Source organism: Athene cunicularia, assembly GCF_003259725.1.
Source record: "Athene cunicularia isolate RWA chromosome Z unlocalized genomic scaffold, athCun1 chrZ_part1, whole genome shotgun sequence".
NCBI classification, from domain to species: domain Eukaryota; kingdom Metazoa; phylum Chordata; class Aves; order Strigiformes; family Strigidae; genus Athene; species Athene cunicularia.
Window position 1 is genome coordinate 16,233,162 of NW_020799142.1, and position 25,688 is coordinate 16,258,849.

Sequence of the window (25,688 nt, forward strand, 5' to 3'; positions counted from 1 at the left end):
ATTTTATCAAGGATCTCTCTTCTTCAACATTTAGTGAATTACAATGAAATCTGTGAAATCTGTCAGACCAGTGTGCAAAATGGAAAGCAATTTACTTGTGCAAATTGAATAGTGTTTCAAAAGTGTTAGGGCTTATTTAAACTTGTCCCTTACAAAGGTACTGTGGGACAATGGCATTGGCAATGCAGTCTTGTGCCAGTCATTGAAATTCACCAGATTTCTTTGCTACCATGAAGCAGTTGTGTGGAGCATCTTAATTTCCTCCTCACAATCATCTGCAACAATCGAGAACATACAACAATGGCTACAGGGTGATAGATATTGAAAAGTATAGTGCATATTTCTGTGGTTTGCAGTTAAAACTGTGACTAGAAGGTGACTTGAAGGATACAGAATATTCAGCCAAATGTCATAAGTGTTCTTGTTTTAGTACCTTTAAAATGCCACTACACGAAACCTGAAAAAATTGCTAAGGGTCTTAAATTTGAGTTCTGGATCATTTAAAATGTTTGCTTCCTTTTTCATGTACATACAGTTTCCCTAGCAACACAGAAATTAATACCTCTGGGTAGCACCTTGTCAGGTTGTCTGCACTGGAGTTTACTGAAGCAAAACATCACAGGCTTGAAAAATCAAGAGCAAGCCTGTCCAAGGGATAAGGAAAACTAGTAGATTAAATATGAGGAACTAGAACTGACTAATCCTCATTACCATACACATGATAACGTCAGTTCTGAAATAAAATAAGTGCTCTGCCTTTGCTCTATCAATGTGTTTATTTTAGGAAAAGCAAGAGGACTTCCTGAGAAAATCAAGAGAATGTTGATTACCTGTTTGAAGAGGTAATATTCACAGTATGTGACTGACACAAATACCACAAAGATATCATCTCAGAATGGCATATAGGATATTGTAAGGCTTTTTTATTAGAAAAGAGTGGACAGACATAAAAAGAGAGTACACCAAATAATGCAGAATACATTTACTTGGAGTGCAATTCAGTTGGGCTTTATTTCTCAGTTGTAGGTAGTAGGCACAGTTTACAGGTCTTTAACTTCACACTCTCTTTGCAGATTTTTTTCATGCTGGATAACGACTTTGGAACATTTATTTCCTTTCTATTTTTGTGGGAGAGGGGAGAAAATAAGCAAGAAAGTTTAATCTTCTACAGGAATAAAGCTAATGGGAAAAAAAACCAAAAAACACTATACTGTGGTGTTATTTTATTTCAGGAAACTTTAAAAATAAAAGCTCTAAACCAGTCACACATCAGAGTGTAGGACTTGAAATCTGGCAAGTACAGTCTGCAGATGTAGTGCTCTTCCCCTCTTGGTTTACCTATGTAGATGCACACTACAGATTTAGGTAGACCTGAACTATGCAGTGTAATGTACCATAGTTGGTGCAAAATGAGCTGTTGGGATACTAAAGCCTATCAACTGCAATGGTGCAAAGTTCTTACCCTTCTCTCAAAGCAGAGTGACTTGGCTGCCACTTACCCGTGTGAAAATCCTGAAGTATCCTCTATCAGAGTCAGTAGGGCTGCAAAGTCACTATAATTTGGACAAACCATGCCCAGTCCTATATGTATTGCAGAAAAGTTTTGGTAAAAGAGTCACCTGTTAGGACAGTGCCCTTTTTAACCGTGTGGTCTCTGCAGCTTTGCAGGTTACTGTAGGCCAAACAAAACCTTTAGCAATGCAATCAGTGAACGAATATTTGATATTATGGATTTAAAGATCAGTCTTCTGCAGCTTAATATCATAACTCACAAAACTTGAGAAAGTTACTTATTACAGAATAAATAGCCTGTTGCATTTCAGCAAAATGAGCAGATAACTGCATCTGCCTACACAAACGATGGCTATACAAGTAACATATTAAAAAATAAACATTGGATTTAGTGTAAAAGAAGTATCATTTGAATTAACTAAATGTATAAAGGGAACATTAAAGATTATATTTTCTCTGGAACAGCTGGCACATTTGTTCTTCCTTCCCTTGTGAGATACCTTAAGTATGCTGCTTACTGCCTGTTTGTCTGCACCCTCTATTTCTTTCTCATTGTTTCCTTGAGGCTTTGTTTTCTTTTTTTGTTGTTTTGTTTTGTTTTTTGTTTTAGCCCGGCAAAATATAAACCAAGAGCTGTCATTAGTGAAATGTCTTCTTTGCCACAGCTCTACCAAGTCAGCAAAAGATGTAGATGACGGGGCAGGTTTTTAAAAGAACAAGGAGGTTTGTACTGAGTCAGTGGGAGTTACATGATTAATTCTCACTCCTATCTCTGACAATTTCTATCTACTCAAAAAAATGCATGTATGTATATATATTCTTATATATATATTTATATAATCTTGGTGTTTACAAAAATAAATTCACCACCTAAAAACCTGGATCTGTATTTTTATTTAAAAAAAATTTCTACTGATTTAGTGGTAGCATCACCCAAGTAAAGAATTCAAGATCAAGCTCACATTTTGAACACTGTACTGAATCTTCTGTAGTTGTGTGGCCAGAACAGTGGGCTCAGTTCTTGCCACTGGGGGTTTCAAAATGCATGTTTTTCCCTTGCAGTACCCTGGACTCCTGTAAGGAAGTGGCATGAAGTGTGACACAGTTGTAGAGGTCAGCAGAGGAGCTGTTTCTGAGGGAGAACATAGTGGTTGTGACTAGCAGGCACCTAAATCATATGAGATCACAGTCAATGAATAAAAGCAAACCAGATCCTGCTCAGGACAGGACTGAAACAGAGAGAGATCAGCTTGAGGGTTTATTTTTAGTCCCTCAATGCTGTCAAGATTCAAGATTAAAGATAAGAGGACATTTTATCTATACATGCATAGTTTATTGGTGCAGTAAGTCTACATGTATAGAACTACTGGCACACAAATATTACATAGGAATGTAGTAATTAAGGGATTTCTTAAATTCAGTTCCTGACAAATGAGACACACAGTCCGCTATTATAGGTGTCTGCTTTAAACTGGTCATCAAGACTTCCTCTGTAGTCACTGGAGAGACAGAGACAAGGCTTTTGAAGAGAAACAGAGCACTTCAATATTTTAATATTTTACACATCTCTTTGGATAGGATGTAACACCATTTGCAAGTTCTTGTTTTGTTTTTGGTTTTGGGTTTGGTTGTTTTTTTTTTTGGTGGTGGTTTGGTTTTTGGTTTTGTTTGCTTGTGGGTTTTTTTTGTTTGTTTGGTTTTGTTTGTGTTTTTTTTTTTTGTCTGTAGAAACAGTCTAGGCAATGTATTTCAGCCAGAAGCCTTTCTGAAAGGCTTTATGAAATCCCCTCAGATAAGGCCAACATCCTCAGTCTACCTTTTCAGAGCAGGCAACTTGAGGCACCAATAGATTACAGAATTGCTTGGGGTCATGCAATGAGATAATAGCAGAGAGACAGGAATAAGAAAAAATCTTACCAATTCATATTTGCTCAGTCACTTTCAGACATGTCAGTTTTATGAAAGACTTCAAATTTACCATTAAACTTACCTCTGAAAGACAGGGCCTTGAGCCAAGTTACATTTTTTCCTCTGTCCACAGTCAGATCTTTCTCTAGTCAGCCTCTGCACACCAGCTGACTGATGAGCTCCATCCATGCAAATGACATCACTCTGACATTTTTTCCACTCTTTCTCTGTGTTGTCTAATAGTGAAAATGTCACCAACTTTCTTGTGAAGTCCTGTTTTCATCTCACGTGTCTTTCTGAACACAGGCCTTCATTCCTTTCTCTGATGAAAGTCTTTCACCTCCCTCTGATGGGACTTTCCCATTACTCCCTTCCCATATTTGAGAGTAGCAAAATGTCTTCAGCACAGTGCCTAGAAAGAAGAAATGCATAGTTTAATATAGACGTAGAGAAATAGCAGAAAGAATGTTCATACAACATTATCAGTGTATTAATATGGCAAAATAAGAAAGGAAAACAATCAGAACTGTAATATACAGCAAGCAATTGTTTTGCTCTTAACCAAAACCACCTATGACTAGGACGTAGTGTAAACTTTTAGAGTTCAAAAAGCATTTTTGAGTCTTTAGAGCTGTTGATTCGCTTTTGCTTCTTCTAGTTTTGATCTAATCCTGATCCTAATCCTGATTTTCCTAGAGTTTCATTCAGGTGTTGATATTCTACAATAATGTACTGCGTTACATGTATAATGTATGATTCAGACTGTCACAAAAAAAACCAAACAAACAAAAATAAAAACAGTGATGAAATGAATTCATAACATGAGACCAAGAAGAAAAAAATCATGGAGGTTGCCTGTCTGTAGATTGTAAGGTATGAAAACCAATCTGTGGCTGATGTTGGATGTTATGATGTTGATAAGGCATGAGAATTAAAGATGACCTCAACAAGTATGAAATTGAGATGATGTAAATGTGCAGTCCAGGCACATTACTGTTTTGAAATGTCAACAGCTGCTGTGAAACACATATCAATATGTATTATTTTGTATTACTGGTAACTCCACAGTCCCACATCTATCAGAAATCTTGAACAGGGAATATTTCTTTCTCTGTGGTGTGGAAACATTTGTGGAGGTGTTCTGGGAATTCCTAGGTATCTTGGTTTGTTCCCTGTATTTATTTGCAATTTGATTATACGAAAGACACCTCATTATATCAGAAAGATAATTAGATAGGATGATGTGGTGAAACACAAAGTGGGAGGGAGATTTTGTTCCCTCCTACTTTCTTATTGCACACTGCAGCAGTAATATTACTGTTGCTGTGACTGTAATGAAAGTAGAAGGTAAAGTCCTTTCATTGTTTCACACTTTTTTTGTCTTCCTGGGCTACAAAGTAGGCTTTCTGTTTATGATTCTAAATTGTTACTTCTCTTTCTTTTGAATTATTCTGCTTTGTGTGTATCCTTTATACAGCTACATCTAAATTAGAAATTATTTTATTCCCAGGTGATAGAATGTCAATTTTTTCCCTTGTTGAACAGTGCATTTTGGTACTTATAGACCTTGAGCAGCAGAACAAGCTAACAGTTAGGCTGCAGGTGTTCTTCAGTAACTAAAGATTAGCAAAAAAAACAAATGTTGGTTAGCCTCTATACTTCCTCTCTAAACAGAAGATGGGAGATCATCCAACACGTCATATTTTCCTTAGAGGAAACTAGTCATAGAAGAGGAAGGCAGTGTCAATAAAAGAGGTACAGCTAAGCATTTCATGATTGTATTTAGCCTCTAAATATAGTGCAAATGCTAAAACATATATATATGTGTGTTTGATATGTATATGTATCTTAAACAGTTGGTGCTGTCTAGCAAAAACAGTAACAAAAAACCTTAGAAAACTGGTATTTTAGAACCCAGCCCAAATATCTAGTCAGGCTCAAATTCCAGCTGGTAAGACACATAATCACTTTGTATCATTCTCTAATGCAGGCTTTTCTGTAAAAATCACATTAATGCGGCAGATGTGAAGGGGCTTCATAACTACTCATCCTCCAGCTCTCTGGCTGTCTGGAAAGGTCAGTTGCTCTGGGAGAGTTCATCTCACAGTCTGGTTTGCCAAATTTGTGTCAGTATTCATTCTTTATTAGAACAGCTTAGGAAGAAGGTTCAAGACAGTTACCTACTATGCAAGAAAAATAGGGTGTGTTTACAAACATTTTTACTTCAGCTTGTCAGCTCAGTTTTGAAAAGCTGCCTCCTGATTTTGTCTGCAATTTTTGGACTGAAATGGTGGTGAGGTAGATATGATATAATTTACACACTTAATTCCCTTGCTGCCTTGGCATGTCAAGATTACAACTATATAAAAGACATAATTTTCACTCACAGACATCTTAAATTGTCATTTTCTTTTGTTCTTACTTGGAAAATGATACACTGATTTTCAGACGCCTTTTAAGAGAGTAGAGACACCTTTCTGCACAGAGTGTAGAACCAACTTCCCTTCCCCTGCAACTTCCTGCCAAAAGTCTGGAAAGATCTTCATCACAGTAATTGTGTTGTGAGTGCTATATATACCTTGTGTTAATACACATGTGCGTGAAAGAGACAATCTAGGAAATGCTAGATCGTGAAGTAAATGTATGCCAGCATCCTAAAATGTTTTGTCTGGGGTCAACAAAGACACAACTATCAAATGAGAAACTAGAGACAATCTACTTTTAATAATACTATAGCAGTGTCTGATAGGTGTAAAGTGAAAAAAATCTTTTCTGTCCTAAAATGATGCATTTCATTCCAGTTGCCTCTTAAGTCCCACACAGGGTATGAGAGGAGAATGCGTGGCTAGAAGTAATAATGCTTTTCTACAGATTGTACCCAAGTGCTTACAGGAAGGAGAAGGAAACATTTTAGAAACCTCTGGTAGAAGTATATCTTTTCAAATATTGTGTCATTTTTCATTCCTTTTGCAGAGCGGTGGGTAGTATAATCAAGAGTGGATGCAATTGCAGTATAGGTTAGTATGGGTTGTGCAATGGTGGATGAGGAAATGACTGCTTAACTAACCTGTGACTCAACACATCACATGATCCGCATCTCGTGCACTGCACTGCTCCTGTCAGCAGCCTGGAGTGGGTTGTAGTGTCCTTTGATGTTTTTTGAATCCTCTTCAGTCACCTTCATCCCTATCTGTAGACCTGTTATTGTTGTTTCCATCACTGCATTAGAAAGAAGCACACAAGCCATTCAGTAAGCAGCTGTACTTGAGACCTTCTTGTGAGTATGTGTAGGTCATGATATTTGCTTGAATATATTTGGAAGCACACTCTTTCAGTGATCATTGCAGAGCTGTCAGTCTTCCATGGTCAAAGTGTAAAATGAGAGCTTTTAAAAATGTCATTCTGCTGCTACGATCACTCTGGTTTCACAGTTTAGCTAGATGGCCACATCATTTCTGTGGTATCCGTAACCTGTAACTTTCAAAATACTCTCATGTTAACATTGCCATTTATAGTCTGAATAACTGGCATATAATGTCCTAACATCACAAACTTCTTTTATCTCCCCACAGACATGTTAAGGAAAATAGAACAATGTTCCCTAGCTAAACAGAAGCAGGGAAATGGTGCATGTAAAATAGTATTTCATCTCTGGAAAGATTACCAGATGTCCTTCAGCTTCCATGGGAGGAAGGAGGAAGATTCCCTTTGTTATTTTAAAATCACAAAAGATAAAGATGTCTGTGTTAAGCAGTTCATAATATTGTCCTGTCTGATGCAAGATCATATCATCACAGCTGTCTTATACAGCCAGGAATGAACTAATTTGTTTCTTGAAAACACAACTCAAGTTGTTAGGCGTGAAGAGTCACAACTCTGATTGTAAACAGTGATGCTATATAAGGACCAATTTCCCCTGCCTACCTCATGTGAATTTGCTACCCAAAAAAAAACCCAACAAAACCCAAACAAACAAACAAACAAACAAACAAACAAAAAAAAAAAAAAAAAAAAAAAAAAACAAAAACCAGCACTGTGCATTGCCTCTGCCAACAAACAGCATGGTGAATTCACAGACCTTTCTTCTATTCTTTTGTCTAGGATAATGTCAGTTAGTCCAGTTTTTATCTTCTCTCCACAAGTCATTCTTTCATGGCCCTAAACAAGGTGTCTTACCTTTGCTTTCACTTAGGGTGAGTTATCTTGCACCACTTGAGTTGCTCTGGACAAGAGTGTGCACATGAGGAGGCACCGCTAAGCAGCTTCATAATTTCACAGCAATCCATAGCCTTCATGTGGCTGCATTGCCTGGGAATGACTCCTATCAAAGGTGAGATTACTGGCAGGTTGAGATATCCTGATGGGTTGAGACACAGTTAGTCATATCAAATGCATAGAATAGTAATTTTTCTTTTTTTTTTTTATGGGGGTGATGAACAGATTGACAATTAATATACTGAGATTCACTGAAATCCTGTGAGAGTTTTGTGAATTATATTATTAGGCCCATGATTCTATCCACAGTGTCAGGAGACAAAATCAGACACTAATTAAAAAGCATAAATCTGAAAGAGTCAGAATTCATGCCAGAGATGCTGAAAAGCTGTTATTTTATATTTTGGACTAAATCTATATATAGCTTACTCAGACCTTTTAAAGCATATATAGGTGAGTAAGAGTAAATATGAAATATCTGATGCTGAAGCTGTTACCAACATTTTGTGCATTCCTTCTCCAAAATAATATATTATTCTGTGTTTATAATGGGCAGGTAGCAACTTCTCAGTATTATGATGTATGCTTTTTAAATATTAGCTTCACATGTGTAGAATGGAAATGACTGTTCATTATCAGTATTTTAAATATCATTCAATTAGTTCACTTCCATGACAGAAACTACAGTTAAAATGCTTTCCTCTCTTAATTAACATTTGAGAATATGACAACAGTAGCTGTTAGAAAAAAAGGGAAACTTTTATAAAAAATAATAATGGGATGTAAATATATGGTAAAGCATTTAAACTGTATTTGGAAACATCACAGAGTTATAATGATATGTATATATTCCTTTGCTTTCTACTCTTCAAATATAGGAGAAAAATAGCAAAAGTAAATAAAGAGTCAAGAATAAAGCTGCTTTTCAGCTTTTGTGAATATTGTATTTCTGGTGGAATCAAGTAGGAGAGCACAGGAAGGTTTCATCAGGCAATTTTCTTGCTGAGAATTGAAATTTGAGGCTATAACCTGTTATGTCTAGAACCAAATAAACATTTCTTCAAATCCAGAAACTGTACAAATTCATAGAAAAAAAAATATTGTTCAGGAAGCGCTCCTTGAGGAAAAAAATATTTTGGACAATTTAACTTACAGGCTCCACAATTTTAATATCAGATCTTCAGGTGTTTAAGAGTCTAACCTTAGCTATAGAGGATGAGCAAAGGAAAGGTAGCACCCATATGCTGAGAGTGCTAGAACTGTCCAGGTGATCTAAATTTTACAGATCAGTAATGATAGTACTTATTGACAATTAAGACACTGTATCCACGTGTGCCAATGTAATGCCAGCCACTCTTTCTATTAGTCATTTGATAGAGAAACCTCTACTGCAGTTTTACTTTCCCAGACCATAGAGAATGACTGAAGGTCCTGTCTCTCTTTTCTAAATGGCAGCATGTACACTGGAACACTGAAGTTGCATGTTTGTATACATGATGTTTTTTTCAGAATCAACAGCCTGTTTGTGTTATACAGTGGCCCATTACTTCTGAAAGGCTGTGCATGCCAGCCCTAAGGTCCCCTAGAGATCCACTCTCTTGGTAAACAATGCAGTGAAGACTTGTGTGTCATTACAGCTGCCCAGTGCACTGATGATCTAAATAACTTTCCTGTTTTGTAAGATTTATGATACTGTCTGCAGTTTCCTAGGTGTATTTCTGGAATCTGCTAAACTCAGTACAGGTGAGAGTTGAAGCGTTTCATGGAAAACTGACAAAAGTCCATAGAGAGGCCATCAGCTTGTTCCTCTAGCTCCGTGCCACTAAGTAGCTGCTGCTTTTAAAATGCTCAAGAGGTCTAAATGATGTTCAGAGAAGGCTGTAACTGGCAGTTTACATTCACCTTGCTACCTGATATTTGCTTGTATACCAGCTGTTACTTGCCCAAACTGGATCATAGCAATCCCACTGGGCTTAGAAAGTGGGATATTTACAGAGCACTTACTTCCACATATTTGCACAGTGGAATGCACACCTTCTGGCATGTTCATGTATCCAGTGTGCCTGAACACATCCATATATGAATGTTCTCTGAATGGAGTCTGTTTAGGCAGAATCAAATGCCTGAAAGCTTCAGATTAGTTCTTCAGGCCTGAGTCCCCTTAAAAAATAGTGCAAATATAATAATGACTGATCTTCTTTAATTGTTCTGAAGAGCTTGAATGCTGGAGATAACTTAAAATGTCCTTATAATGAGAGAGAATCCCACTACAGCAGCTATTAGAAAGGATAAGAAGATTCTTTCCTCCTAGACCTTACAGTCTTGGTGTGCACATAGCACATAACTACCAACAGATTACACACACTGCAATTAAAAAAGTCAGGTGAGAAGCTCTATCAAAATGCAAAATATGATTATTGCTTTGAGGTCATGTAATTTACAACATTAAAAGCAAGGCATATTGGTTTTCTATGAGTCAAAAATTAATTTGTGCTTCAGATGAATCATTGCCTTCGTGATGATGAAAGATGTATTCTGTTTACGGGATTTATTTTGTTTACTGTTTCTTTCGCATTGAGGATAACAAGATTTTTACATCAGGACTAACAGAAGATTATGTAGACAGAACAAAAGTTGTTAAAGTAATTATAAATTGTGTTGATTCACCCTTGGATTCTGTTCTAGATAATCATTCATATAATAACAACCTACATGATTTATTTGTAAAAATCTTAAATGTTTACTGTATCTCTCTGTCACACAGTATTTACCTGTATATAGATATTTATGTAAATATTCTTACACAGATAATTCTTTGAGAATTGACAAATCTGAATATAGATTTGGAATTTAATTTCGTGCTTAGGAACTTATTAATCTTTTTATCTTATGTCTCTCTGCATTTTTTAATTTGCATGTCCTGTGCTATGGAAAAGGCCAACATGATATAAGAAGTAGGGGTATTATTCTAGCAGATGAAAGCAAATATGGAAATGATCCATTTCTTAATTTGATAAAATGTGTGTTCAGCCTTATTTTGGACAAGGTATCACACTTGTGTACATGATTTCTTAACAGTAGTTGACAGTGGAAAGACTCCAGAAGTGAATACTGTAAGACTTAGAGTTATTGTTTTTATAGGAGCATGGTTAGACCTAAATAATTTTTTTAAATTTTCAAAATTGTTTTCAGTACTATCAGACAGGTGAGTTTCTTCTTGGTTTAGCTTTTACCTGCAACACTATGCCTATTTCAAGAATGTCTTTCATTTAAAAAGTGATGTTTTCTCATCAAAATGAGAAAAACAATATTCTGTCTGAAAACATCTGTCCAATGCTATTAAGAAGTTAGATCTTTATCTGTTCCAGGACTCGATGCACTTTTGCAAAAAGTAATGGGAGAAGACCAAACCTGGAAAATCCTCTTGTTTTGTAAAGAACACTGAGGTGTGCTCTTTTCATCACAGTTCTATCATCCAGATTCAGAAGCCTACTGTAGATGAATCAGTTCCTGGCAGGAGTTACAATAGCCTGGAGGATTCATTTATTTCAATTGGCTAAAATGGTTCTTCTAGACGAAGTTCCCAGATTGCTCACCTCCCTTCAGTCAGGAAGAGGTGTTCACCCAAAACACCTGTTCCTGTTCTGGAATGCTTACTGTCTTCCTTGATTTACATTTCTGTGCAGTGAAGTCTGCATCAGGTATCATGCATATTCACTGGACCACATATATGTATAGAACACCCTCTATTGCCAGAATCTCTAGTCTGAGTGAGATAGTTTGCCAGAGACATGTCTGTACTGAATCAATGAGGTATTTTGCTCTTATAGTTAAGATACTGTAATTAAAGGCATTCTGAACTTGATCTATTTAAAAGGAAATAGAAATAGTAACCACTTTTCCAAAATAATTAACTTACACATACCCCTTCTGTGTAGTCTAGAAATAAACTGCTGCTACAGGGATGCTGTACTCTACAAGTTTAAGTGTATTATGTCATGCAGATAAATCCAGAAAAGTTCATGTAACATTCTGAGCATTACATGTTACTGAGATCCCTCAATATAGGAGGAATGCCATGAGGTGTTCAGATCTGTACTGGGAATCCACAACACTTTGTAAGGCAGTGTGATCTATTTCCATGGGGAACACATTGCCAGGGTGGTGGCCAGGGCAACTCTGCTTCTCTTTTTTTTCAGTTCCCTCCTGTGTAAAATAGCAATAATAAGCCTCACTTCCCTTGTGGAATGTATTGACTGAGTGATGAAAAAATGCTATATATTACTGTGCCTCTTTGCTGAGGAGACTGTGACTGTGCATTGGAAGTGGAAACCTCCCGGCATTTGCAAGTCATGAAGATTCATTCCACTGCATAACCACAAAGCAGGTAAATTCTAAAGCGACAAAATGTATTCTGGAAATCTGTGTCTTGTCTTGCAAAGGTTTCATGATCATTCACGATTAATAAAAAAAAATGTTACAAGCTTTGAAAATTTTAAGGTGGCAATTCACAGATCATTTTGTTGAAACTATTCAGAGAAGTCAACTTGATCACAAATTGATGAGAAAAAAATATACCACCTTCTAGGAATTTTTAGAAGCCTACCCTGAAATGCACTTAAAATTGAAACTAGACCTTAACATAGAGATATATTACATTTGACCTTGTACTGGGAAGTACCGAGTATGTATATATCAGTTTCTTATAGAATTTAACTATTACTCACTACACTTTCAACTATCATTAATAGAAATGTGTGAATAGCAAGTATTTTGATCCAGTTACTGTAATCTGTTGGACAACTTAAATTCAGCAAATATTTGTCTGTTTTTAAAGTCTGTCTTGTTACATTTGTTAGTTTTGAAGCAGTTATAGAACTAATTTTGATTTTTTAATATATTTCAACTAAATTTATTAATCCAATTCGATCTGAATAATTTTAACAGTTTCAGTAGCTCCCCAACTACATGATTAAGTAAACTTGCTGCCCATGAGAAAAACAAACTGAATCCAAAAATATCATCAAGCTTTACTCATAGAGAATTTCTGTATGTCAGCTTATTGTGATGTCTGGGATTTACAGAGTCCTGACTGCAGAATATTTATGGCTACTGCATCAGAACTGTAGTTTTGGGGTAGGGTGTGTAGCAGGAGGAAGATAAAGACATGTGAGAGATGGGGAGAAGGATAGCTGCAGGCACTCATATATTAATAAAATAGTGAAGGGTTTTTAAACAGCATTTACCCCTTTTCATCACTGCCATGTGCTCATAAAAATCTCTTTTAGTTTCTATGCAGTAGATACATGGTTCAAATACAAGTAAGGATTTGAGGAATACACTATAATAATGTCCTAAGAGCACTGCTACATGACACAGCCTCTGGCAAGATTTTCTTCTCATCATGCTGAGGTAGAGACATCATCATAATTCTCATTATGCCACATCTTATCCACACTACTGGAAACTTTTGCATAGATAAGAGTGACAACAGCTTGGACCTTAAATTGGTCCTTGTGAGGAAAGAAACATGGATTTGTCAGCACTGTAACATTCAGCCTCAGGAATGGCAACTAAGGGACTTTAATCTCAGCCCTGCCACGTTTCATTTTATTCACACAGAAAACTAAGCCAACTCATCAGACCAAATGCTCAGTAGTGATGCAGCTGCTTTCTGCCAGTGGGACATCCGAGTACCACAGAGCTGTCACAGGGACGCGTGCCACAGATCTTCCTTTGTCAGAGAGGAAAACGAATGTAATAGGAACTGGCAGATCTGTGCCAGGACTGCACTTTAGCTTCACACAACCGTACAAGGTTGGTGTAAAAATAAGAAGTGCTTGCCACAACAAAAAGGCAGTGTTTGTGCACAGAGCAGGAGAATGAATTAAGCAGGTTTGTTCTCTGTTTTGTAATTCTTAAGAATCTACACGATCTGCAGTTGGCCATGCTTGAAACAAGTTATAGAATGACTTACTCTTTTGACTAGGGAGGTTTTTCTGGATTTCTTTTGTGGGTAAGTCAAAGACACTTTTAGCAAAACCAGGAAGAGAAAACCCAGTCTGATTCCTCCTGGGAAGAAAAAAAGGTAAGTTGTCTTCAACTTGCCACTTTCCTCCCTCTTTATGTGTGGTGCTTGTAATTGTGTTAGCATCATGTCAGAACATGTCAGAACAATTCTTTTTGCAAGTCTGTGTTTTATGAGCTCAGTGCCAAAACTACCAAGCTATACCCATAATATTCCCATGCTATTATGAGACTTTGTTCAGCTTTAATTAGAGTACAACTGATATAAAATGTATTTCAAAGGATCTTAACTGCACAAGTTGTTCTTCATTGTAAGTACATTATAGTACCGTATACTATGTGATAGATTTTATTGCAGATGTTTATGCACTATGAGAGTGCAGTAACAGTAGAGAGAGGTATTCTGATGAAGTGGTAATCACATAGTGTAGGAAATTTAGACTGCAAAATCGTGTAGCATTATCCTGCTCTCACACTGTAAATCATTTATAATTTGAAAAAGTATTAAAGTCATGCTAAGGATGAAAATATTTTGAGTTAAAGCTGACTACCTATTTCAGGATTCTGAATTACCATTAGTACAGAGAAAAGTTATAAATACAGGTATACAATACAGGTATATTTGGGCTAATTAAGAACTCTTTTTCAGCTGTAAATGGTCATTTACAGTTTTCTGAAAACAGCGGTGTGAGCTGTCATAATTGTTGAAAATGTAATTTATTTTTTTCTCCAAACAAATTAATAAAGATAAAAACAAAGCCCATGAAATAAGCCATATGAAGAAAAAACAATAATTGGCTTGTATAATTGCTTTAACTTTAGTCCAAAGAGTAGTTCTCAGTCTAAGATGTTTGCAAAGGCAAGTTTTCAAAACTTATTACATAATTGTCACAAAAGCTTCTAAACAGAGCTGATGAGAGATCTTTACAGAGACATCTGGACAGGCTGGAGCCATGGGCTGAGCCCAACTGGAGGAGTTTCACTAAGGGCAAATGCCGGGGGCTGCCCTTGGGCCACAACAACCCCCAGCAGCGCTACAGGCTTGGGGAGGAGTGGCTGGAGAGCTGCCAGTCAGAGAGGGACCTGGGGGGGTTGATTGACAGCCGGCTGAACAGGAGCCAGCAGTGTGCCCAGGGGGCCAAGAAGGCCAATGGCATCCTGGCTTGTGTCAGCAATAGCGTGGCCAGCAGGGACAGGGAAGGGATCTGACCCCTGTACTCGGCACTGGTGAGGCCACACCTCGATTCCTGTGTTCAGTTTTGGGCCCCTCACTACAAAAAGGACATTGAATGACTCGAGCGTGTCCAGAGAAGGGCAACGGAGCTGGTGCAGGGTCTGGAGCACAGGTCGTACGGGGAGCGGCTGAGGGAACTGGGGGTGTTTAGTCTGGAGAAGAGGACGCTGAGGGGAGACCTCATCGCCCTCTACAGCTCCCTGAAAAGAGGGTGCAGAGAGCTGGGGATGAGCCTCTTTAACCAAGGAACAAGTGGTAGGACAAGAGGGAATGGCCTCAAGTTGCACCAGGGAAGGTTTAGGCTGGGTATTAGGAAGCATTTCTTTCCAGAAGGGGTTGTTAGGCGTTGGAGTGGGCTGCCCAGTGCAGTGGTGGAGTCCCCATCCCTGGAGGTGTGTAAGAGTCAAGTTAACATAGAGCTGAGGGATCTGGTGTAGTTGAGAACTGTCAGTGTTAGTTAATTGTTGGTCTAGATGATCTCCAAGGTTTTTTCCTTGTGCTGCCTTCCTCCCACAACCAGTGGTTGCACAGATGAGATGTGTTTTATATGTATACTCTTGTTTGCACTTACAAGTGTTATGCTAGCCACAGAAGTGTTGACTAAACCTCATTTCACAGAAGGTACAATGTGAGATGGTCAGTTTACTTCAAATAATAACATTTTGACATTTTCCACTGTATTGTATGTTGGAAAATGACATCTGTACATATGAGACCATGTCATTCAGTGTGCTTACAAATTATTTGTTTTACCAGTTGCAAGCTGAATTCCACTGGGATTGTGTAAGGGTATTGGCAGTGTTTAGTGCCTTAGGAAAAAAAAGCAGAATTTTGTTCCAAATAAACCCTATGTCTTATCAAACCTTTGAGGTTTTACTCATCATTCTGCTTTTCAGCCCTCCATGTCACTCTCGAGTATCTGAGTTCAGTTTTGAAAAGTCATTCATTAGCTCAGTCAACATCTAAGGGATGGATTTAGCAGGACAAAGTAGGCACTGTCTACGAGAAATACTGGTTTTCATGTAGCAGGCAGCTATGTGGACTATTAAAGTAGTTACCATCCTACATGGCCACTACCTGTCCCAGAGGTTAATGCCCTCCTACTAGATATGAATATTTAAGTTGGCGAACAAGTGCAGTTAAAAACTTGGCAAATTTAGAATTTCAGTTCACATTAAACACCACAGTTATGATGTTTATGTAAACACAGAGAATCACAGCATTGTATGTACACACATGTCCTGCTCATTGCCTCTGTCAGAAATGAGACATGCTAGGTGCTGAGGGGAGGGTCATAATCCTTCCAGACATCTAACTTTGATCTGTTGTGGCATGTGAATCAGTATCTTGTTTATTACAGGACTTTCCTGACAAGTATTTAGTGGAATTTAAAAAGTGCAAGTGGGTTCTTTGGCTTATTATGAAACATATAGAGCAAGTTAGGACTTGTCTACCTGGGGTGCAATAAAAGGCAGTGCAGCAATTTTCTGACCTGGTAAGTGGAATGGCCTTGCTGCCTAGGATCTAGAAGCAATATCATAGGAATTGTGTGATGCTGTGCCAAGTTCACTGGTCCTGCATGGACACAGACCTTGTGATGTCTCTGTAAAGTACTCCTCAACAGTGCTATGTTAACAGCAGATGATAACATAGGTGCATCTATCTGAAAGCTACTGATACGGACTTAAATGTTCAGGAATTGGGTCTGCAAAGTCAGATCAGAAACCAGAAACTAGCTCTTTTCTGGAGGCCCTAAAAAGATAAAAGTATAGATTTTTCTGAGATATGCATCTGATCCCCCTGAACACCTTCTGTCTGATGTTTTTGCTCTAGCTTTTTTCAGGTTCCTGTTTCGGATGTACTAATCGAACTCTGCTATTGTAAAAATTGTCCATAAAACAAAGTTGTTTAAACTTTTTTTCCTTCCTCTCCACCCTAACGCTTTCTCATAAAAGCATTTCCCTCAGAGTTGATGGAGCAACCACCGTGGTCAAGTAGTTTGGAAAAACTGGCACAGCTTAAGCTATGCAGCTGACATGATCATTTAGCTTATGTGATCTTTTAGCCTATATTAAAGACACAGTTAAAATTTTAGAGATTAATGTTTAGAGAAAGAAAGTGAATTACATTCTGGTTATTATTCATGTTTGTAATTTAGTGTATGAATCCCAGAAGTGTATTTAGCAGCACCCACTTGAGGACCTGGAGTGTTTCACAAGGAAACTGTGCTTGTTTCTGGTGTTCCCATAGCACTTTGCTTGCAACTGTCTGTGAATAGCTATTCAGACAATCCCAAAGTTAGACAGGTGTTGCTAGTAGGGTGGCCTGAGGATATCTAGCTCTCCCACTTCCCTGGTGGCTGAACATTTCCTTTGAACTGCTTTGCTGTTTCCTCTCCCTTCTCCACTTCAGAGATCCTTCAAGTGTGCTGCACCTTCAGTTTGCCTACTGGAGTTCAGACAGATGGGTTTGAGAGTGAAATGTTTAAAGAGAATTGGCACTTGACTTGTGACAAGTGGCAGGTTGCAGGAAATGCTAATTTTCTCTAGCCCTTTGTCTCTGTTTTCATTGTCTCTGTCTTTTTTATCTCTCCTTTATTCATAATGTATGATAAGGCAGTAAAGACCTCTAGATTGACTTGATTTGGTATAATGGGAGGTTTCATATGAAATTGAGCTCTGTCGTAACTGCCTGTGGAAGTGAAGGTGACTGCTTAGAGTTCATGAACCTTACACTTTGGTCTCTGTTAGCTTTGTATAGCCTCATAATTTTTAATAACTATTCAACTTCTACAATATATGTCAAAAATAACTTGGCTTTTGTTTTTGCACAAGGGAAATGAAAATCTATGCTATAAAATGGGATTCAGAGAAAAGAGTTTTCATATGTAAGGAAATGGAAATGAAATTTGACAAACAGCACAAACGTGATAATGTGGTTTTGCAATTGTTTTGGGTTTGTGTTCATTCATCCTGTCCCCACTCTCTGCCTTCTCATGAGGCTGAATGCAGCTCCAGCTGTTTCTAGTATGTTTCTTACAGCATCTCCAACCTCAGTCTAACCAGGAAACACTCTCCCCAGGCCTAAAATAGATTTGCACTATTATTTTACAGTTGTATTTTTTGTTTCAATCACTCAGCCACTGTGGGAGATGTAACTTACCCTTCAGAGAGACCTCTGAGCATTACAGGCTAATGAGAACAGCTGCTACATATTCATGCTTCAAGTCAGCAGTGTAATGAGTTCAGCAAGTTGTACATTTTTAAAGCAATGTGACACAGAGGTCAGCAGATGATATCCAGGGCAGAGCAGAGTTATGGAAGAGGATTAGGATCAACTAGGTTTTAAAACTGCTGATCACATCTGGAGGACTAAATGTAATTTGTCTAGCTCTGATAAAATTAAAAACCAAACTAAATACTACTCTGTTTGACTTCAGACAAAACATCCAATTTAAAAATATTTAAAATCTGAGATTGTATTGCAATATTGCCGTCCTTTTGTCAGATATGTGATGCCATGTAGTCCTCCTGCATATGAAATATACTTTGTGAAGTCCCATTAATTTCCTTTATATCATGTACTAGTCTTATATTTAGGCATTTAATTCCATATTTTGCTAAATGAGGGCTTTGCCATGTGGGGTAGCTCTGAGAGAAGTGTTTCCTCTGGGTCAGACTACAGCCTCTCTCATGACTGATACAGAAGACTTCTGGGTCCTGCCAGGACTTCATGTGGTGGCACAGCTAACCCTGCACCATGGGCAGCTGCTCTGCCTCTGGGCACAAGGGTCTGGCAAGGTGGTCTCCATGTGCTGGAGAATTTAGCCTGGTTTATGACATTCCAGAGAGGGATTTGCAGAGTGCCAGAGATGACACCAAACTGGTTTTTGCTCTTTTTCTTTTAAAGATTACATGGAATTACATGAATCATCTTTCAATTATTTTACTGAAGACTGTTATAAGTGTGTTTCCATATTTTTTGCAAACCTGTAATTCTATTGAGTTTGAAATGATTTGTTGGACAAGGGAAGAGGGTGCAAGTAAGACATATCACTACATCAGATTCAGATCCCTAATCCCAGGCACTTTGAGCCGCCTGCTGGATGCTCTGCAGGAGGGAAAGGAAGCCTAACCTTTCCAAGCTAGGCACATAAAGTTAGTGGCTTCTGATGCAGGGCAACTTGCCAAGACTGGTTCAGAGCTGGGTTTCAGTGTGCACTTGCTCACATCTACGTCTTACTGTGGAGGGCCCATTATTCCTTGTCAGTTCCATGCCTTGTACCCCAGGGTATATCTACCTGCATGGGTGCTGACTGTTGCCTGAGCCAAAGCAATCTGCTCCAGCCAATAAGCCCTGCTGAGACAGTTTGTAATAGCTCAGGGTCAGTGCCCTGCCAAGCCACAGGACACAGACAGACAGACATGTCTTCAGTTGTGTGAGACTCACTTAGACCTGCTGTGACACTTGCTTAGAGATAGACTGATGAGGTGGATGAAGAGAAAACTTGATGTGATTTTAAAAATACACACAGCCATTGAAGAGTTCCACCTCATTGATGTGAATTGATTAGGGTGGAGGGAGATCTGTGTCATATTTCACATTGTTCTACCATAAAAGTTCTGCCTGCACATCTCTACTGAATTCACACAGGTCTATGTGCAACATGGTGGAGTTAGCAGGTGACTGCTGAAAGGAATACCGTGTCCCTCATGATTTCTGTTTTCAAAGGGGAGGGTAAAACCTATTCATTGGGTTATATATTCTTTCAATTTACAGTGTAGATTTCAAACATCTTAGAAAGGTTTGGGATGCCAACAAACTGGTGATAGGCAGTGTGAACTAAAACTAGTACAGGCTCAAGTTTTCCTGTGGAGTGAAAACATTGCCTTGAATATTTGTTCCCCACTGTCCCATGAAATGGACTTTCTGTCATTCTCCTAAAAAAAGCTCTGCCAGTCCAGGGGTGCTTGAATCCTGTGATCTGGTTCCTAGGTATTCTAAACCAATAAAATATGAGAGGGGTGTATACACATACATAAGGTGTATATACAAATAACTTGAGGATAATTAAAACACTTAAAACACTTAAATTCGTTGTTTTTAATAGATGAATCTTCTGTCAAGAGGATATTCATACAGCTCTGAAGCTATGTGCCATGTCCACTCACACCTCTTTGGCATGCTACAGCTGCTTCTGCTACATAGTGAACTATCTGAATACTTCATCTTTCCTCTTAGAGGGTTAAACCCGTGTCATGCTGCAAATGAAATTCATCATTAAACTAAGAAAAAAGGCTACATCCTTTTTTTTGGTTTTGTTGAGTTTGGATAGTCCACTTCACCTTTTCTGTGCAACAATACATTTTGTTCATTACAATCTATTAAAATCTTAAGAATATATTGTATTTTCCAACTGGCACAGGTGATTAAGCTGTCATTTATCTTCAGTGCAGGCTTCCCGGGGGCACTGGCTGTTGTGCCTGTCTCAGTAAGGTGTTCAACTACATAAACAGGGTTCCAGGATGTGCTACAATGCAAATAGTACCATAAAATTTCTTTCAGAGTTTCACATTTATGCTGAAACCTCTCACAGGAGCCAGCCTTTCTCTACATCACAACTGTTGAAAGAGACAGGAATAGCTGTAGGCCTTGTATTTTCAGAATTTAATCTCAAATTCAACTAATTTAGCATCTGCTCAGTTCTTGCAGGAGGACACACTCTACTAGCCATAAAGAACTGTACAGAGATTGTATGTGTATTCCTTTCCTATGAAAAAATAGCTCTTCTCAAAGCATACTGATAAAAAGATTTTTCAATGTTTTCCATGTTTACAAATGCTAATCCTCACAGAAATTTGATTTCTAATTCTGTCTGATCCTTGAGATTCTGCCGTCAATTAATCAAATAGATAATAACATTTACAATTGCTGGTGATTTGCAAAAAAAATGCCTCTCCTGTGAGGTGGCTGTCTCAGGATAGCCCTGGCCTGTACTGGAAAGATTTGTACAATTTAGTATCTTCAGCTGAAGGAACACCGTCATTTAGCATTACATAAATGTATAACCCTTTCTGGGAAGTGTGACTGAGGCCAGGTGGGAAGCAGTTATAAAATGCTTTGGAAATAGGCTTTTGTCTTTACTGTGCTTAAAGCTGTTTGTAGGACTAATACAGCCCTTCCGCCAAGTTAACACTCGGTGCAAACCTGAGTCTCTGAGAAGTAATATTCAATCGATTAAAAGGTCACGTTAGTCCCCTGTAAGGTCCTAGGAACCTGAGACTGTTACAGTAACGCTGTTACACGTTTGGAAACACCAAGCAAGGGGCAGCAACTTGCTTCTGATGCTCTGTGAAAATGAGGAGAGTAATTGAATGCTGTAGCCTCCTGAGGACTGAAGAGCAGATCCCATTCATTATGTGTCATAAAGAGAATTTCAAGGTGCTTCCTAATCTTTCTGACATACCACATGCCGCACACTGGCTTTTCATGTCCTCTGCTCTGAAACCCAGAGAAATGAGCCCTGCTTTCCAGAGTAAAGCTGAATATCACCCCTCGTCAAAAGAAACAAACCAGGAAGAAATGAAACCTCTTTCCAATAGATGACAGAACTTATTCAATTACGAAACCTGTGCTGTTAACCAGGTGTAACCAGGTTCTTCCTAAGCTGCTCTTGAAAAGAGCTGGCTCTGCCCCTGATGTGCTGCTCCCAGCACCACCCCAGGCAGTTGCCAGGGCAGTACAGCCCAGAGCAGTGGCCCCACCGGGCTTGGGCAGGAGAAGACATGGAGCAAGTAGTGGATCTACACAGAACATCTGCCCTTAATGGTGCTGTGTGTTCGACAGCAGTTTCTCAGGGGTTGAAATAGTGGAGGGAGTCATGTTGTGCTGCCAGCACTGCTGGTCAGAGGAAGCTGCAATCACAGCTCTCCAGGCTAGCAATTCAGCAGGAAGTGCCTGAAGAATGCTGACAGATGCTTTGTACCTGCTGAAATTGCCTGGCATGGCACAGTCTGTACAAATGAAACCACTTGCTTCATCACAGAGAAATTATCATAGAGAATTAATATCTTCTGATAATGATAAAACAATTTAAATTTCTCTTTTTCTTTTTCTTTTTCTTTTTCTTTTTCTTTTTCTTTTTCTTTTTCTTTTTCTTTTTCTTTTTCTTTTTCTTTTTCTTTTTCTTTTTCCTTTTTCTTTTTCTTTTTCTTTTTCTTTTTCTTTTTCTTTTTCTTTTTCTTTTTCTTTTTCTTTTTCTTTTTCTTTTTCTTTTTCTTTTTTTTTTTCTTTTTCTTTTTCTTTTTTTTTTCTTTTTCTTTTTAATTTCCTTTTTCATTTCCTTTTTCTTTTTCTTTTTCTTTCCTTTTTCCTTTCCCTTTTCCTTTCCTCCTTTCCCTTTCCCTTTCCCTTTCCCTTTCCCTTTCCCTTTCCCCTCCCCTTTCCCCTCCCCTCCTCCTCAAACTGAAAACACAAAGGAACAGTTTTCGGTCTTGATTGCCCAGAACCTTGTGCTCACCTTGAGTTGGGACAGGCTGCTGGGAAATCCCCTGGTTACACAGCCAAGACTGTTGGAGATTCCACATCACTGATCTGCCCCAACATGACTTCTCTATGAGGTTTTTTTAATTAGTTCAATTCTCTCTTTTATGTGCCTGCTTCCCACAACATTTTGCCTCCTTTAAATGTGCTTCACCAATGAGAAGGGAAATTGATTCAGCAACAGTTACAATAATGTTCCACTTGTAAAATTTGTTTCATATGTACTATGTGTGGTGGTATTTTGAGTAGTAGTAGACATACTCAAAACATCTCCCAATCTCCCAGTTAGGAGTGAAAAGTGCAGGGCTGCAATGAAGAAGGAGAATATTCAACATTATAATTTAAATATTTGCACACATCTCTTTCAGTACTTTGGGATGGGAGGAATGGAAATTTGTCAAGGATTTGCATTGCAAATTGCATTTAGAAATTGATTGAATTTACCCATCTTGTGAAAGTGTCAGCTCTTGACATTTGATAATGTCCTTGAACCCTGCAGGGACTCGAACAATCAGGATTTGCTTTGTGATTATGAGATACACCTCTGTATTTTTTCAGCAACACTGTGGGACTGTGATACCATGCCTGGGTGTAGGCTGTAGATGAGTACGAAACTCTGGGTTTAGTGCGTGTGATATGCCAAGCCTGTGCAGTGGCAAGGCCTGGTCACTATGCAGACCCTTTCCATCCCTCTTTCTCTCTAATCCCATGTTTCCACAAAAAGGATATGCAGTCCCATGGCCTTATGGGAGCTGAGGTGTATTCCCACAGGGGCATCACTTGTGGGGTCATGCAGTGAACAAGCCATACTTTTTAAAACACTGTATTCCGGTATTTTGAAGCACTGTACTCCAGATAACGTGATTTAGGCTTCTATACTGGAGTTGTAAAGAAGGCATAAATTCCTCTTCCATAAAATCTCTCTAGTTTTGCAGAAACATCTCTTAGCTGTGGATTGCTTCTCTACCTCTGCCATTACCTAGAGATATTCTGTAAGATAGAATAGGATGGAGTGTGAATCAGGTTGAAAGAAAATAAGGGACAGTGATAGAGAAAGTCTGTACTCTCATAAACTGTTCTGTTGGGCCCTCTTAAGGAAGGAGCTGAATTATCACTGGAAACCAATTTTCATTCTAGGCTGCCCCTAAATATTGACCAAACTTTGTCCTCTAAGTGCAAACTTGAGGCCTTTCTGCATCTTCTAACCAATCTTTATTGCATTTCTTTACTTAAAAACTCTAGATATGGCTCATTCTCTCATGAATATGATGTCTTTCATTTAAAAGCCATTTTTAAGTTTAAAAAAAATTGAAATATGCCTCACTCACTGAATCTTCTTATATTATCTGGACAGACAATGCTATCTTAGGAGCCACCTTCATAATTTAGGTAGTGTGAAAACTGAAATATCAGTTTCAGATCATATCAGGACTGCCAGACTTTACTCTCACTGATATCATAACTGTTGCATTAGCAAAAAAAATGATGCAATATAACCTGATTGCATAATAATACTTTTGAAGGAGTTTATACTAAAAGGGAATTAATAATATGTGAAATCAAGAACTACATGAAACAGCCATAGTGAGATCACATGAAACTGTACCATTGCCCAAAATATTTCTGTAAAGTCAAAGCAGAGGTTGAATTTATGTGCCATGGAAACAGCCTTAAATGAACTTTGAGATTTTAAAGTTGATTGAACTGTAAACTCTGTGAAACTAAGAAGAGAGGAGAGACAAGCATATTCACACCCTTTTCTACTCACATGACAGGTTACAGAATGATGTCCTGAATTTTAAGACTGAATCTGAGGAAAAAAAATTTAAATTTGCTTGTAACCTCAAATAGTAAGATTAACCCCAAATTAAATGCTGTAAACCTATAAAACCAATATAGAGGCAAAACAGAAGACTCAAGCTGATTACATTAAGATAATTTATTTAGGGTGACTCTCTTTAATGTTCCTTCTATATAAAAGCTGCTGATTTTAAATTCCTTATAAGAACAGAGATGTCATCTTAATGGACGTGTTGTTTTTATAAGGAATGTAGCTTTTTTCTCCTCATTTGAATACACAAGCTTGTCCATCAAGCACATTTTTATTGCGCAGGGCACAGAATATTTGACTTATAGGCATTTCAACATGTGTGATACTTAGTTTCATTATGAATAACCACTGTCAGTGTAAGAACATGACACTTCACACTGATATCCTACTGGTCCTAAATGAAGATTTATTATTATTTGTAATTAAGCTGGCAAATAAAAAACACCTGGTCTTTCATTTTCTGATGTGTGCTATAATAGAGTGAAAGTCTTAAGTTTCCCGTACCTTAAGTTGGTAAAAAAGATCAAAACCACCACTGCTAAATACAGGATTTATGATATCATTGATAAATGAAAGGTACGCCAAAAGAGATAGCAAAAATAATTAAAAAAGGAATCCCCTTCCCTCAACTAATACATGGAAGGAAGAGGGAATAGCTTCAAAGAATTCTAATTGCTATGCTACATCAAATTACAAAGGTAAGTAGCTCATTAAAAGATCTTTTAAAACTTAATTTCTATACTGTTTAAAAATACATGTATAACAATTATATAGAAAGTTATGATCCTGACAGTTTTTTTGTGAATCACTTACACTTAACGTGGATTCTAGTGTAACATAAAATGTAGTAATAACAACTAACACAGGTCTTTTTCTGTAAACCCTCAAATTGTTGTAAATCCAGTTGTATCATTTATTGGATGTTTTTTCTCACTGACACTCACTCGGCACTGATTATGAGTGCCCTGATATTTTACAGACAATCCAGTACAATTTAATTCATTGAACCGAGTAACATGGATGGGGGCATGATTTTTCCACCTGTAAATAAATCAATGAATTTAAAGACTTTGCAAATCTTGTAAGGCCAGGGGTTTTCACGATAAGCTCCCATTTTACGGGTGAATGACTGTGGACAGTATATCATGACAGAGTAATTCATGTTGGAAGAGATCTCTGGAGGCCACCAGGTGCAATCCCCTGCTCAGAGTCAATGGCAGGTTGCTCAGGGAAGTGTGGAGCCAGGTTTTGATTGTCTTCAAACATGGAAACTCCACAGACTCTCTTCTCTTCCATATACTGTCAGAGTACATATTTTTCTCCTCACATCTTGTTGGAATTTCCCTCATTCCATCTTGTATTTCTTACCTGTCATCCTATCCTGGTGCACATCTGATAAAAGTCTAATGCCACCTCCTC

At 38.0% G+C, this 25,688-nt stretch overlaps 1 long non-coding RNA gene across 1 annotated transcript in view; it reads right to left on the reverse strand.

Moving 5' to 3' along the window:
- Window positions 1-2,395: 2,395 nt before the first annotated feature.
- The window catches only part of LOC113489705, an 81,209-nt gene continuing 57,916 nt past the window's right edge, over window positions 2,396-25,688 (reverse strand). The window contains exons 3-4 of the long non-coding RNA XR_003400082.1: window positions 3,503-3,832; window positions 2,396-2,644 (exon numbers count right to left, since the gene is read on the reverse strand). This is a non-coding gene — a long non-coding RNA (uncharacterized LOC113489705). The remainder of the gene's footprint in view (window positions 2,645-3,502; window positions 3,833-25,688) is intronic.